Below are 14,627 nucleotides of genomic sequence, written 5' to 3' on the forward strand. Positions count from 1 at the left end.
GCTCAGCGGCTTAGTGCCCAGGGTATGATCCTGGAGATCCTGGATTGAGTCCCACGTCGGGCTTCCTGCATGGAGCCTGCTTCTCCCTCTGCCTGTGTCTTTGCCTCTCTCTCTGTGTGTCTCTCATGAATAAATAAATAAAATTTTGAGAAAAAGAGTCTGAACTTTAATAAGCATCCAGGGTTAGCTGATGCAAGGAGTCCATATTTTGAGAGACATATTTGATGCTACTTGTCTACTCTCATGTAGCATTTACTATGCATTTAATATGCACAAGGTGCTATGATAATGCTTTGAAACACCTTTCTTCCAGGGACATCAAAAGGGAGATAAGATACTTCTACAAAAGCTAATAATACAAGGTAAAATGTGGTAAGTGCCATAATAGAGCTGTAGATAACATACCCTAGTGGTTGAGAAAAAGAAGAGAACGTTTCCAGCTAGAATGAAGAGAATGCTTTATGAAGGAATATGTTCTAAAATTTAGGCCTAGATAAAAATAAGAAATGACTCCTGACTTTCCTCTTAACTCACCAAGAATATAGTTCGCTTTAGATTCACCCATTTTTATCAAGCTCAGCCAGTTACTGGAGGAATGCTTTCTATCATGACTTGTAGCCACCATGGGTTCACTTTGCTGACTTTACAAATAGATATGTTAGAGACACGTCATCCATGGCTTTATCTCTCTCATGGCCCTTTGCATATGGTAGATACAAAATAAGTATAGGTTGAATAAATGAATGGCTGGGAGGCATAATGAGTATGACTCTCAGTTCACAAAATGTAGGGGTACAAGAATTGTTGTATAACTCAATTTCATTTTGACTCTGAACCCTCACCCTCCTCCTGTATCCAGCTAGAACAAAAACAACCTTGTCTCCTCCTCTGCCTGCTTCAGAAATTATACCAAATTTCTGAATTTAGAGTAGAAGTGGGGCATTGGAGTGTAGATGTCTAGGAGCACTGTCTCTTCCTATACACCATCTTGAAATCTAGCCCTTTCTGCTTCATGTGACTCAGGAATTGGGACCCCTTGATTGAAGCTGCCTGTGGACCCTTTTGACTAGATGCACCAGGCTGCCATTTCTCCCCAAGTGTTTGCTTCTTCCTTTCTCCCTCCGTAAAGATTTTCCCTTATTTTCATTAAGAGTTGTATAGTTTCAGCCTTTAAGTTTATTTGATCCACGTCCACCTTTTTTGAGTCAATATGATTCTAATCATTTAAAAATATTCCCTTGATCCCTGGGTGGCGCAGCGGTTTGGCGCCTGCCTTTGGCCCAGGGCGCGATCCTGGAGACCCGGGATCGAATCCCATGTCAGGCTCCCGGTGCATGGAGCCTGCTTCTCCCTCTGCCTGTATCTCTGCCTCTCTCTCTCTCTCTCTCTGTGTGACTATCATAAATAAATAAAAATTAAAAAAAAATAAAAATAAAAATAAAAATATTCCCATGATAGAAAAGAAAGGCACGATTTTCCAATTTCATATATATTTGAGTGTTTGGGGAGGCAGTGTCCAGTATCCATAAAGTTTCTGCTGTAAGTTTTTCTTTAAACGTACTCCTCTTGTAAAAAGTGGAGCAAATGCCATTTGGTGTTTTTGAAGAGCAATAGCAAGAATATAATGAAGAAAAAAACATTTATTCTGCAACAAAAATCCTCATAAATTCCTCTGAGATATAAAATACCTCTTTAAATAACTGGATTTGTGCTTGCAGAAGCCCAAGGATATGGATTTATTGATGAATTCTATAAACCGTATGAAATCCTCCCACTAACTTATCAAAATCACAACCACCCTAAAATTCTACATAAAAATAACTTCTGCTTGGGGCATCTGGGTGGTCTGGTCGGTAAAGTGTCCGAGTCTTGATTTCAATTCAGGTCATGATCTCAGGGCTGTGAGACAGAGCCCCATGCAGGTCTCTGGGCTCAGGGAGGAGTCTTCTCTCCCTCAATCTCCTCCCCTGTCTCTCCCCCCCCCCCAGCCCCCTACCCCCGCTCATACGCACTCTCTCTCTCAAATAAATAAATAAATCTTTAAAAAAATTTCTCCTTAATAGTTTATTGTTACCTTATTACAGAAGAAATAGAAAACTTGTAGTATTGTGTATTCGTATAATTTTTCAATCAACTGGGTAATTTATATAAAAAATAATTTTAGAAAAGGTTTGTTTTATTCTTAAAGTCTTGAGGGGAAAATATGTAATTCATGTAATATAAATATTAAATAGAAAGGACATCCCGCTTCATAATTCGCAACCCTTTTCTAGTTGTAGGTTATGGAGTTTGAAAATTAAATACCATTTCCCATGGCTGTCCCTAGGTGGTGCAATGTCTTTCAGTCCAAGGAGTACGATTCCCAGTTGGGTATTAAATGGTTCCTTAAATAATGCTGTCAAGGGTCCCCAGAGGGACCATTTGTCCCACTAACACCATATTCCTTAGCTTTGGATGCTAGGCAGTGTCTTTGAGGAGAGTTTTCTAGGAATTCACGGAGTGACCCATCTCTGTCATAAAGCTCCTCCTCCTAGAACATGCTGAGGAAACTTGCTAGCAATTCTGAGTCAGTGTTGGGTGTTTCCCAGAAATGTAAAATAGCTTTTTATTCTGAAATTTATATCTGAGGTTCAGAAGTCATTAAACTGCCGAGAGCTGCTGTTAAGAAGGCCAGATAGATAAATAATTCTATCACTTCAGTCTCTGAGATAAAAATTCATATTATAATTTTTTAAAGAGTGTGTTGGGGGTTACAATTAACCCTTTGAAACCAAAAACTACACATGCCTACACCTAACTATATTTTCATTTAATCAATTGTAAAGAGAGCTCTTTGTTGTCTATGGTAGTATAGTAGATACTGCCTGACTAGAATGTACAGGTAGGGAAGAAATGCCTCCCAATAAAGACTTTGCTGGGTCCAAAGCCCTCTCTCAGGCATGCTCTTGAGCAAACACATTCGCCAAACATACACAAGCTCATCAGTCATCCCGTTCCTGAGGAGCAGTATGTACGTACTCTCCGTACCCCTGAGGGCCAGGCACTGAACACATTCAATAACGATAAAATGTATGTTAGCTCCTATACAGTAAGGAAGTGGTTACTTACACAATGTTAAAAACAGTATTTCCCACCAACATTCAGAATATTAGAATCAGAAGAAAATTAGGAGAATCAGACCTAATTGGTAGAAAGTACCAAAGCAAACCACTTCTCACACTGCATTGCACTCATAGTAGATGTATCTGTCTCCCTGCCAGACTGTGAGCAATTTGACCACAGAAACAGGTTTTTGCACTATCTGAATGTCCAGCTCAGCAGAGCACCCAATACCACTAGATGTTGAAGAATGATGCTTTCCACTTTGCCAAATTATATTTAGGACAAGTAAAAGAAAGTACTATTTCATGAAAATAGAAATAAAGTACTCATCGCCACTACCCCTCACCCAACCCAGATTATTGTGGAGCAAATGCCAGGCCATGACACAATTTCATCTGTAGTATTTTAGCCTGCATGTCTAGAAGATAAGGATTCCTTTAAAAATAACCTTCATAACCAAAATGCCATTATCACACCTAAAATGTTAACAATGCTTCCTTAATATCATCAACTCTCTTAAAAAAAAAATATCATCAACTCTCCACCTAATGTTAAAATTCTCTATTTTCTCCTAATTTATTTATGACTTATTTGAATCAATATCAAGATAAGGTATATACATTGCATTGGTTGGTATCTGCTTCATCTCATTTTTATTAAAACTTTCTTTTTTTCTGAAATTTTATTTGAAATGATTCAAATGGACAGAAAAGTCACAGCAGCAGCAACAGAAGTAGTAGTAGTAGAAGTGGAAAGAGGGAGAAGAAGGTGGGACAGTGAGAAGGAGGGTACCCTTTCTTACTAGCCATTCACTGGGGACTCCCTGAGAAGAGTGTGCTCATGACTAACTTTGCTGTGCTCAGATATTTGCCAGGGCTGCCCCAAGAATAGGTAACCCCAGCTGGAAAGCTGAAGGGACCCCAAAGAAGCATATAGCAGGAGCAGTAAGCAAGCCCTCTCCATAGAGCTAGGAAGTACATTCTCCTGGAAGGAAAATCTGGGCAGTGCATCTTTGTGTCTTCTGCAGCCCATTTTGTGACACATGGATCCTCTTCTTGGCACAGGATTGAGGACCAGCTCTCCCAAGTCTCTGGTGGTCTTGTCATCCTGCCAGGAGAAAGAAGAGAGAGATTAGTAGGACAAACTATAACCCTTGTTGCTGCAGCCGGTGACAGGGCTACAAGTCACTCATCATGTTGTTGTTGTTCTTCTTCTTCTTCCTCTTTTAGAAATTTTATTAATTTATTTGAGAGATAGATAGAGAGCGAGAGAGAGCAGGGGAGAGTCTCAGAGTGAGAGAAAGTGTTTCAAGCAGACTCTGTGCTGAGTGCTGAGCTTGATGCGGGACTCAGTCCCAGGACCCTGAGATCACAACCTGAGCTAAAACAGAGTCAGCTGTTCAGCCACCTACACCACCCAGGTGCCCCTGTCATCCTTCTTTATTATCCTAATATCCTCTTGCTGATCTTAGTAGCTTGGTGAGGGGCCCCTACATCCTTACATGTAAGGAGCTCAAGCACTCCCAACTTTAACATCTTTACTCCTTCCTAAAAGGTGTAAGTATGGAGCAAATAGAGATATTTCTAGAAAAAGACATTCTGGGGGTGCCCGGGTGGCTCAGTTGGTTGGGTGTCTGCCTTCAACTCGGTCATGACCCCAGGGTCCTAAGATTGAGCCGCACAACAGCCTCCCTGCTTGGCAAGGAGTCTGCTTCTCCCTCTCCCTCTCCCTCTCCCTCTCCCTCTCCCTCTGTGTGCTCACTTGCTTTCTCTCTCAAAATAAATAAATAACTAAACTCTTCTAAAAAAAAAAAAAGAAAAAGACATTTTGTTACTTAGAAGAAATAATTTGATTTAGTGGAAGTCGTGAGATAGGAAAAAAAGAGAAGTATCACCCGAGTTGACTTTCAAATCACGTGAGAAAGTACAAACGGAAACTCATACACAGTTATAATTACACAAAACGATGCCGAGATCACTTACTACTCTGCTATGACATGATAAAGTGTGAAGACCCCCAGCACTAACACGAAGCCTCCTACCATGACATGACTTTTAGGCGAATAGGGTCCACTAAGGAAAGGACAGAATTAGCAAAATATTAGGCCCTTGTGGGGACCACCAAACCACAGATTTACAATCCATAGGAAAAAAATAATAGCACATGTGAAATCTTCTGGAAATGACAGTAGTAATGAGGCCAGGGAGACCACCAGGCAGAGATTTGTAAAATGGAGGAACAAACCTCCTTCCCTTTAGAGAACTAGCTTGGAACTTAGGAAGTCCAGGAAGTATTGGTGTGTTGCAGGGTAATTGCTACTAAATCCAAAAGACAGGATAATACTTAACTTTTGTTTAATGCTCCGATCATTAAAACATAGCAGGTTCACATTTTTTACCCTTACCCCATGGGTTCCATTTATGGTTCTTTTCTGGTAATAATTATACATTTTTGGCTAAGACAATAATGATGAAAACTTCTCATTTGGCTCTGTGCCTCTCTGTCTTTTCCACCTAGTGTATCTGATGCATTGTTAGACTGATTTTTTTTTTTTTTTGTGGCTGACACACCTTACAGTGATTGCCCAGCGAGCCACACTCTGTACAAGTCTCTCTCCTTGAATGCATGTGAAACCTGTGACTTGCTTCTAACCAGTAGAACATGGCAATGGTGATGGGCTGTCACTCGCTTCGTTAGGTTACGGATTGATCTATCTGTATATCCAGCTATATAACTGGATCTTTCTTGCACCCACTAGAGAGGTGCTCTTTGCTGGCTTTGAAGAAGTAAGCTTCCATATGAAAGGCCTTTGGTAAGGCTCAGGTGACGAGGAACTGCAGGTGGTTGTAGGACCAGAGGGTCCTTAGTCATTTATCCACAAGGACATGAAAATTGGATTCAGATTCTTCCCTGGTTGAGTCTCCAGATAAGACTGTAGTCTGACATCTCAACTGTCACCTGGTGTGATCAGACGCTGTGCCTGAGCTCCTTTTCCATGGAAACTATGAGGCAATGGATGTGCATTGGTCAAAGCCACTAAACTCATGGTAATTTGTTATAAGGCAATAAAAACAAATGTAATGTTATTAGGAAAACACCACTCTATATATTGGTCAAAAGCCTACAATGGCTTTTCACTTCCTTTGGAATCAAGTTCTGAAAGCTTAGAAGGGCCTTCAAGGCCTCTTCTTATCTGGCCTTATTCTCTTTTTCCCATGTTATTTTTTATTACTGGGTTTAGGCCCAATCTGAGAAAGACTCTATCAACTTAAGAGAGAGTTCCAGGGCAAAGATTGCCCATTGAAGGAGTCGCTCCTTCAGAAATAACTAAGTCTTAATACCACAGTTTTCCTATTCATCTGCTTTATGTCCCCCGTACTTCACTTCCAATTTAACTTTATTATATATGTGTTTATATGTTCATGTTTTATGTCATATGTTATATGTATATACACATTTGTGTAATACACTTTAAAACTAGCAACAATATCGTTATCCATTCCCAGTTCTTCCTATTCCAAATCCTATCCATTTTTGTAGACCTTCATGAAATTTAATGTGAATATCCTTCCTCATCTCATTCTATAAATAAGTCATCTCTTCTCTACTACTCTTTATGTATGCCTTTTTTCTCATACTGTGCTACATTATAGCCATATATCTTGGGGAAATTTGCCATTTTTTTTAGCTGCCCAAATACCTTCCAATGTTTACAGAAGTCATCATTTTGTCAGCCTTGGTGGGAAGCAGAGCCAGCTTTCCTCTATAGAACTGAACATACCAAATTCTTCTTCTTCTTCTTCTTCTTCTTCTTCTTCTTTGTTTTCTGTTAAGTTTCCATTAATACATGTTGAACTGATTTTTTTTGGTTCTGTAAATCTTCTAAGATTTTTGTATAATTCCTCTAGGTAACAGGAATAAATAAATGATTTACTCAAAAAATATAGGGGATCCCTGGGTGACTCGGCGGTTTGGCGCCTGCCTTTGGCCCAGGGTGCAATCCTGGAGTCCCGGGATGTAGACCTTCATCGGGCTCCCAGCATGGAGCCTGCTTCCCCTCCTCCTGTGTCTCTGCCTCTTTCTCTGTGTGTGTGTCTATCATAAATAATAAATAAATAAATCTTTAAAAAAATATACTCAGGATCAACTTACTGAAGTTATACGTTTTAATTTTCAGGAAGGTTAACATGTAAAACATATATATGTACATATAAAAATGTGTGAATATGTCTGAAATGGAAACATGTTATTCATTCATATTTGAATCTTTATTTTAGTCCTGTAGCTCAGGAAATTACATGCATTTATATGTAGGCTTTGGCAATATGTATTGTGAACTTGGTAGAGAGGGGCCAGAGTGTTAGCAGTCTGAAGGCTTTTCATTAATCTTCCTATTAACCTTGTACTCCTAGGAAGGTATTTGAAACATAGTAAGTTCAATTCATATTTGTTGAATAAAAGTCAACTTTACCTAGGAGGGATATTTTATAGATTACCTTTACAAACCAAACAAGCTTTGGGATCCCTGGGTGGCACAGTGGTTTGGCGCCTGCCTTTGGCCCAGGGCGCGATCCTGGAGACCCGGGATCGAATCCCACATTGGGCTCCCGGTGCATGGAGCCTGCTTCTCTCTCTGCCTGTGTCTCTGCCTCTCTCTCTCTGTGTGTGTGACTATCATAAATAAATAAAAAAAAAATTAAAAAAAACAAACAAACCAAACAAGCTTTAATGAAGCCTAAGACTATCCCATGGTAACCACTCTGTGCTTCCCATATTTCCAAAAAGTTCTTGTAGATTGTAAAGGGGATTATGAACTTAACAATTTAAATGTGTTCATCATTATAACAGAGTGAATGAGTATATTGAACCCAGCTGTCCAAGGAATTAATTTCTTCTATTTAACATCATTTTCCTGCTTTTCTCTGCCCCATGTGACTACAAGGGTGTTAGTCAAAAGTTGAAGAAAATCATGGAATCCCAATTTACAGTGCAAGACAACTTTAGAATTGCTGACTTTCAGGTTGTTGTATTGACTTCCTTGGTCAACATTATGATTAATTATTCTCATGGTGGCAGCAGAGCAGAACTGGTCTCTACAAATAAATAGCCTAGAGGAAACAAGACCTGAGACATAAAGAATGCTAAATGGCCTAGTGAGGGAAAAGGGGGTGTGCCCCCCAGGACACTGATGGGTCTGCACAGTGTTAGAGGGAGGAGGACTGTCAAAACTGGGAAGGAGAGGAAGGAGAAGTTTATCATTTGCAGGAATCATAAATTGCCAAGAAACCCTTTGACCCAACCAATTCTTAGGTCTCTTGACATATTAGTAAGGAAGTGATCCTGTCTCAAGGACTTGTTTGTGCCCTGTTCTAATCCCTTAATCTCCTGCTTCAGACCCATCCAATAGGATTTTGCTACCCAAGACTCAGGTCTAAGAGCCAGCAGCAAAGGGAGCTTGTTAGAAATGGAGGGTTTTTCCGAAGCCCACTGCAGACCTACTGGATCAGAAACTTCATTTTGACAAGCTCAGCCGGGTGACCTCAATACATAGTTTCCTCCTGAGTCCTTGTCCTGGGAGTCTGTTAGGGAGCTTATGAAGGAAAGACAAAGCTCTGGAATGCTTGTCCTTCCATCTTGTTAGCAGAACTGACCATTGGCCACCAGCATCGCCCCAAGTTTTTCCCTTGGCTGCTATTCATTCACTCGACAAATATTTGGGAGGAAGATGGGCAAGCATAATGAGTGATTGCTGTTTACTGAGCTCGTTCAGCCTCCTAGATACCCATGAGGTCATTATTTTTTTATATGGGGAGTTGGGGAGAATGAAGAGAAGAAGCATCAGGCCCCAGATGGCAATGACAGTGCGCAGGGGAGGCGCTGGCATCCCAACACAGGCCTCTCTGAGGGGGGGTCTCCGGCTGCACCGGGCTCTGCCGCCCACACTGAGCGCACATTCATCCCCTCTCCTCTGCAGGAATGTTGCACAACGTCAGGCGTCCTGCAGCCTACAAGCCGAGTTCCTCTTCTGGCTCTCTGCGTCGAGGTCAGAAGCAAACAGTCACCAAGTTCCAGAGCTCACACTTTGCAAGGGTCTGGACCGAGTCCCGGGGCAGAAGCGTAAACTTGCAACATCCTGGGGACACCTCCTCCACTTGCCCTTTCGCTCTTCCCTCCATCTTGGTCCTCCCAGCCTGGGCATTGGAGGCGGGACGCGAGCCTAGACCGCGTTTCCCACAACAAAGATGGCGACCGCGCGCTCTTTGCCCACAGTCGACACCCTCGCCTGCGATCGGTCTCCTTGGTAACGCGGCTGGCTTCCCCGGCTCCAAGCCGAGGCCCGGCGAGTCTGGCCACGGGGCTCATTTCCCGCCCCCTCGTTTTTGCGACAGTTGCCGCGGAAGTCACGGCAGTCGGGTGTCAGCTGATTTACTGCCGCGGCGGCAACGGCACCTTGAAGCAGCCTCGCCGGGGAGACGCCGCCGGCCGGGCTCGCGGGGGGGGGGAGCGGTCGCCCCAGGGGTTCGCCCGCCGGGGATTGGAGCACCGCGGGTCGTCCGCGCCGTGCGTCCTCGCCTGCTCGGTCTTCGGCGGGGCGCCCGCGGGTGGTGGCGCGGACAGCATCGCGGCTTGAGATGAAGCTGTGACAGGTGAGCGGGGCTCCCGCGGCGGGGTCAGGGGTCGGGGGTCAGGGGTCACGGGGTTCAGCCCGGGGGTCCTGGCGGGTCCTCGGTTCAGGTGACCCCGGCTTTGGGCTGGAGACGGGCTCGCCCAAGGAGCGAGGTGGTGTGTGATGAGTGGGTGGTTGGGGCAGCGCGGGGGGGGGGGGCGCCTCTCCTTACCTGCGCACGCTCCTCTCCCGTTTGCGCCCTTGCTAGGGGTGCTGGAGCCTCACCTGCGCGGTGCCCCCGCGGCCCTAGGACTTGGGTAAGGACACCTGCTCCTCCCCCGCCTCGCGGCCCCCGCGCCCGGGAAGCGCCCGCTTGGAGCCCCACTGCCCTGCCCGCGATTTAACAATTTGCTTCTATGTTTTCATTCACTCGCCTTGTCACGTTTTTTTCTCTTTCTTTCTTTCTTTCTTTCTTTCTTTCTTTCTTTCTTTCTTTCTTTCTTTCTTTCTTTCTTTCTTTCTTTCTTTCTTTCTTTCTTTCTTTCTCTCTTTCTTTCTTTTCTTTTTTTCCAGGTCCTAGGCATTATCTGTTGGTTCCCAACAGTCTGAAATTATTGGCAGGTACGGTTGCATCTTAGCCTGGGCAGTGTGGATGCTGCGGGCTTGGGGATCCAGGGACAGGGGCCGCCTGCTCACCTGGTGACCCTTTGCCATGGGCTCTGTCCGACCCTTTCGGATGCTTATTATTACTCAGGTCGTTGTGCATAAGATGGGCAAGGATCGCAGGGGACATAAGAGAAATCGGGGTCTTTGACATTTTTGGCTTGGCCCGCCAGGTTTCTTGTTCTCTGAGCTACCGGTGACAGTGGACGTGGAGAGCAGTTTAAAGATTCAAAAAAATTGAAATGCCTTTTTCGACGAAGCCCAAGCCGCCTGGATTTTTGCATTGACGTGAACAGATCTTAGTCATTTCCAACCGGGAAACCCGACTAATATAAAAAGCGCAATGCCTCGTTTAATTTCGACCCGCGGTTATTATTGAGAATTTGTTTATTTGCTTAGAGATCTGTCTTTATTTATTTATTTATTTATTTTTAAATACTGTGGAGCTCTACTCAACAAAACTAGGCCATGCCTGTTAGTTTTTCTTATTGCCACCTGTATGCAGCTCGACCTCAAAAGATGTTGATGATTCGGTACATCAGAGGGACTGGGCTCTGCTTTATCTTGAGTATCATTGTGGGAACTTGACATTTCAAATGGTTAAGTCTTGTATCTTATAATTTCCTTCTGTTTTGATCTTGGATATAAGTTCTATTTTGAAGCAAAGTAAGTGGGGGTGGTTTATCTACGTAACAGGCTTAAGCATTGAAAACCTTAAAAGCACTGAACTTTTTGTGCCTTTGTCGCGATAAGGATAGGATAACATTTAGCTTCAAGTAGTGTGCTCTGTGTTAGGTGGGAGTCCTTAAAGTTTGTTTTGGACCTCAGGTGAAGAGGATTGAATTAATTTTTCCTCAGTTCAGTGGTCATTATTGACCAGGGTGTGTCTCCTGGTTTTTGTTGTTGTTTTTTGTTTTGTATTCATTGTGTTTTATTTCCAATTCCCACTCCATTCCTTTGATCATCAATACATGGGAAAAAACATTTTAACATGTGTGATGTGTATCCTTTATGTGTGTGTTGTGTGTTATTAAATGTATATTGTTTTGGGTACCCACATTTTTTATTTTTAGAGATAGGCTGTATTTTATGTGTTGTATATTATATACTATCTATGCTGTATAATATTGTATATTGAATTTTGTTTCTCTCCCTACCATGTTTTAAAGATCTGACTGCTGCACAGTGTTTCAGAGAGTATATCTGTTATGGGTTTCCATCTACTCTCCTATTTGCGGATGCCCATTTTACCTTTATTTTCCTACTGCTACAGATGATGGTATAACAAATATACCTCCAAGACCTCTGTGATGCTTTCTTTGAGATATATATCCAGAAATGTGACTTTTGGATCATAGGGCGTTCATATATTTTATTGAAGAACTGCTAGATTGTGTTCTAGAACAAATTGCTATGGTCTGTACTCCTGCAGGCAATTCTTGGGGGGTTTCTGTGTCCTTGCATCTTCATTGTTACTTCATATTATCCAGTGTCCTAGTTTTTCCACACTAATTGATACAAAGTAAAATCTCATTTTAAATGGCATTTCACTATTAGGAGTTTGAGCATTTCTTCATGTACATTTTATCTTTTTTGGTTTTCCCTCTTGTAAAACTGTTCATCCTTTGCCCATTTTTGAGGTTTCATTTCTGCTTGATCTGCAGTCAGTCTTGTATTTCCTAGATACTAGTCTTTTAAATATGTAAGTATCCCTGTTTCTATTCTGCCATTTGTCTGTAACATTTTTCATGATGTGCTTCATTGAACAGAGATCTTCAATTTTGATGCAGTCAGATTAAAAAAATTGCCTTATGGTTTGTGCTTTGGGGGTTGTAAGAAGTCTTTCCTCAAATTCTATGTCATAATGTTACTTTTGTGTTTTACTAACTTCATGGTTTTCCTTGAAATGTATAGGGCTTTAGTGTATCCAGAGTCTTTTTATATGTCACAAGGAAGAGATTCAGTTTATTTTCCATGTAGTGTTCCCGTTTTCCTAGTGGCATTCTCTCCTTTCCCCTTAGGTAAGATGCTACACTTATTGTGTATCAAGTTCTCATACTTTGAGCACTGTATTCTGTTCCTTTGGTTTATTTGTTTGCTCTTGCTTTAATACCATGTGGTTTTCACACAATGGCTTTGTATTAATTTTTTCCCTGTGTGAATAATTCTTCCCATTTTATTTTATTTATTATTTTTCTTTTTCTTTCTTTTTTTTTAAAATAAATTTATTTTTTATTGGTGTTCCCCATTTTATTTTAGCTGGAGTTTGAAATAATTATAGATCACAGGAAGTTGCAAAGATCTGCAGAGAGGCCTGGTTTCCCCCAAGGGTACAAGGGGTACATTTTTAATAACGTCACCCAGTTTCCTCCAATGGTTACGTTTTATCCAACTAGGTGCAGTGCAATAGCTAAACCCAGAAATTGACTTTTGGTACAATGCCTGAGTGTGGCTCCATGGCATTTTAGCATCTGTGTAGATAGATACCTGTAATCATCACTGCAGTCAAGATAGAGAACTGTTCCATCATTGTGAAGATCTCCTTCCTAGTATACCTTTTTAGTCACATCCATCTCCCTTCAATCCCTAACCTCTGCTCACTAATCAGTTTTCCATCTCTAGAATTCTATCTGTACAGGAGTGCTATATAAATGGAATTACACAACATATGACTTTTTTGAGATTGAGATTCATCCAAATTGTTGCATGAGATGATTTTTGAGATTCATCCAAATTGTTGCATAATTTGGGTAGTATTCCATGGTATATGTATACTGCAGTTTGTGTAACCATTCACTGGGACACTGAGGCTAGGCTGTTTCTAGTTTTTGGCTATTACAAGTAAAGCTGCAATGAACATTCTTGTACAATTTTTGTGTATGTGTGGATACAAAGTTTCACATTTTCTGGGATAAATGCCTTGGAACAGGATTGCTGGGTGGTATGATAAGTGTAGGTTTACTTTGTGAAGAAACTGCCAAACTGTTTTCTAGAGTGGCTGCATCATTTTATATTCCCACCAGCAATGAGAGATTGAGTTTCTTTGTATCCCTGCCAGCATTTGGTATTATCACTGTACTTTTATTTTAGCTGTTTAGGTATGTAGTGATATCTCACTGTGGTCTTAATTTGCCCCCCACTCACCCAATGGCTACTAATGTTAAGTATCTGGTAGGGCAAGTTCTCCATTCTTTGCCCATTTTCAAAGTTGGTTTAGCTATTTTTTTCCTTATTTTTTTTAAAAAAAATACAGTTTGCCAAACTATAGTATAATTGGTTTAGCTATTTGTAGATTTTTACTCTTTTCTATATGTTTTAGAGCTAGAGTTTCTAAAAACAACACAACTAGAATTTCGATAGAGGATGCATTGAATATATAGATTTATTTTGGGGAGAATTGACATCCATGTAATACTAGGTGATCTTATCCAAGAACATTAAATGGTCCTCTGTTTATGATTGAGCAGAATTTTTTTTGTCATTTAAAAAAATACTGTGATGGGGACACCTGCGTGGCTTGGCGGTTAACATCTGCCTTCGGCCCAGGGCGTGATCCCAGAGTCCCAGAATCGGGTCCCACATCGGGTTTCCTGCATAGAGCCTGCTTCTCTCTCTGCCTGTGTCTCTGCCTCTCTCTCTCTCTCTGTCTTATCATGAATAAATAAATAAAATCTTTGAAAAAATACGGTGACTAGATACTATTTTAAAGTAAATTATTGTAGATAAAAGAAAGTGTAACTGATTTTCATATATTGATTTTATCTTTGTTGTGTTCTGCTAGACAGAGATCAAAATTCATAGTATAAATCTGGAAATAATTTTAGTATTTGTAGCATTAGGCTTGGAACTAGATAGCACCTTTATTCCTGGTTTATCTGTTACGTTTCTCTGTGACACTTGTCTCTTTGTTGGGACAAATGATTAAAGTATGGGGTTAGTGAGGTTCATAGGTTCTGTTTCCATTTTGTCCCCTTCATTATTTCACTTTATACAGAGTTTATAGTCTTAGCTATATGTACGCCAGTGATCGTAGACAGAACCAACTGAGAGTTTTCTTATGGCCCAGAGAAATCCTGTCATCAATAAGAGGACACCTTATGTTCCTACTTACAGATACTATGATTATGATGTCAATTTAGAATCTGAACTCTGTGCATGTGGTTCATCTAATTACTTAAAGCTACTTTGCTGGTGAGAGCACAAAACATTTTGTTGGAAGGAAAAGCCCTACATCATGACTGCATTTAGAAAGTCC

The 14,627-nt window shown here is 41.4% G+C and overlaps 1 protein-coding gene across 6 annotated transcripts in view; it reads left to right on the forward strand.

The window, feature by feature from the left end:
* Window positions 1–9,506: 9,506 nt before the first annotated feature.
* The window catches only part of WDR7 (WD repeat domain 7), a 358,780-nt gene continuing 353,659 nt past the window's right edge, over window positions 9,507–14,627 (forward strand). For 3 of the 6 annotated variants that reach the window (XM_041739719.1, XM_041739720.1, XM_041739721.1), the window contains exon 1: window positions 9,515–9,749. The gene's annotated coding sequence lies outside the window, so the exon portion shown is untranslated. Of the gene's footprint in view, window positions 9,750–14,627 lie in introns of all 6 variants that reach the window. The other 3 variants (XM_041739724.1, XM_041739725.1, XM_041739722.1) reach the window with 3 other exon arrangements.

Source organism: Vulpes lagopus, chromosome 24 (genome assembly GCF_018345385.1).
Source record: "Vulpes lagopus strain Blue_001 chromosome 24, ASM1834538v1, whole genome shotgun sequence".
NCBI lineage: Eukaryota > Metazoa > Chordata > Mammalia > Carnivora > Canidae > Vulpes > Vulpes lagopus.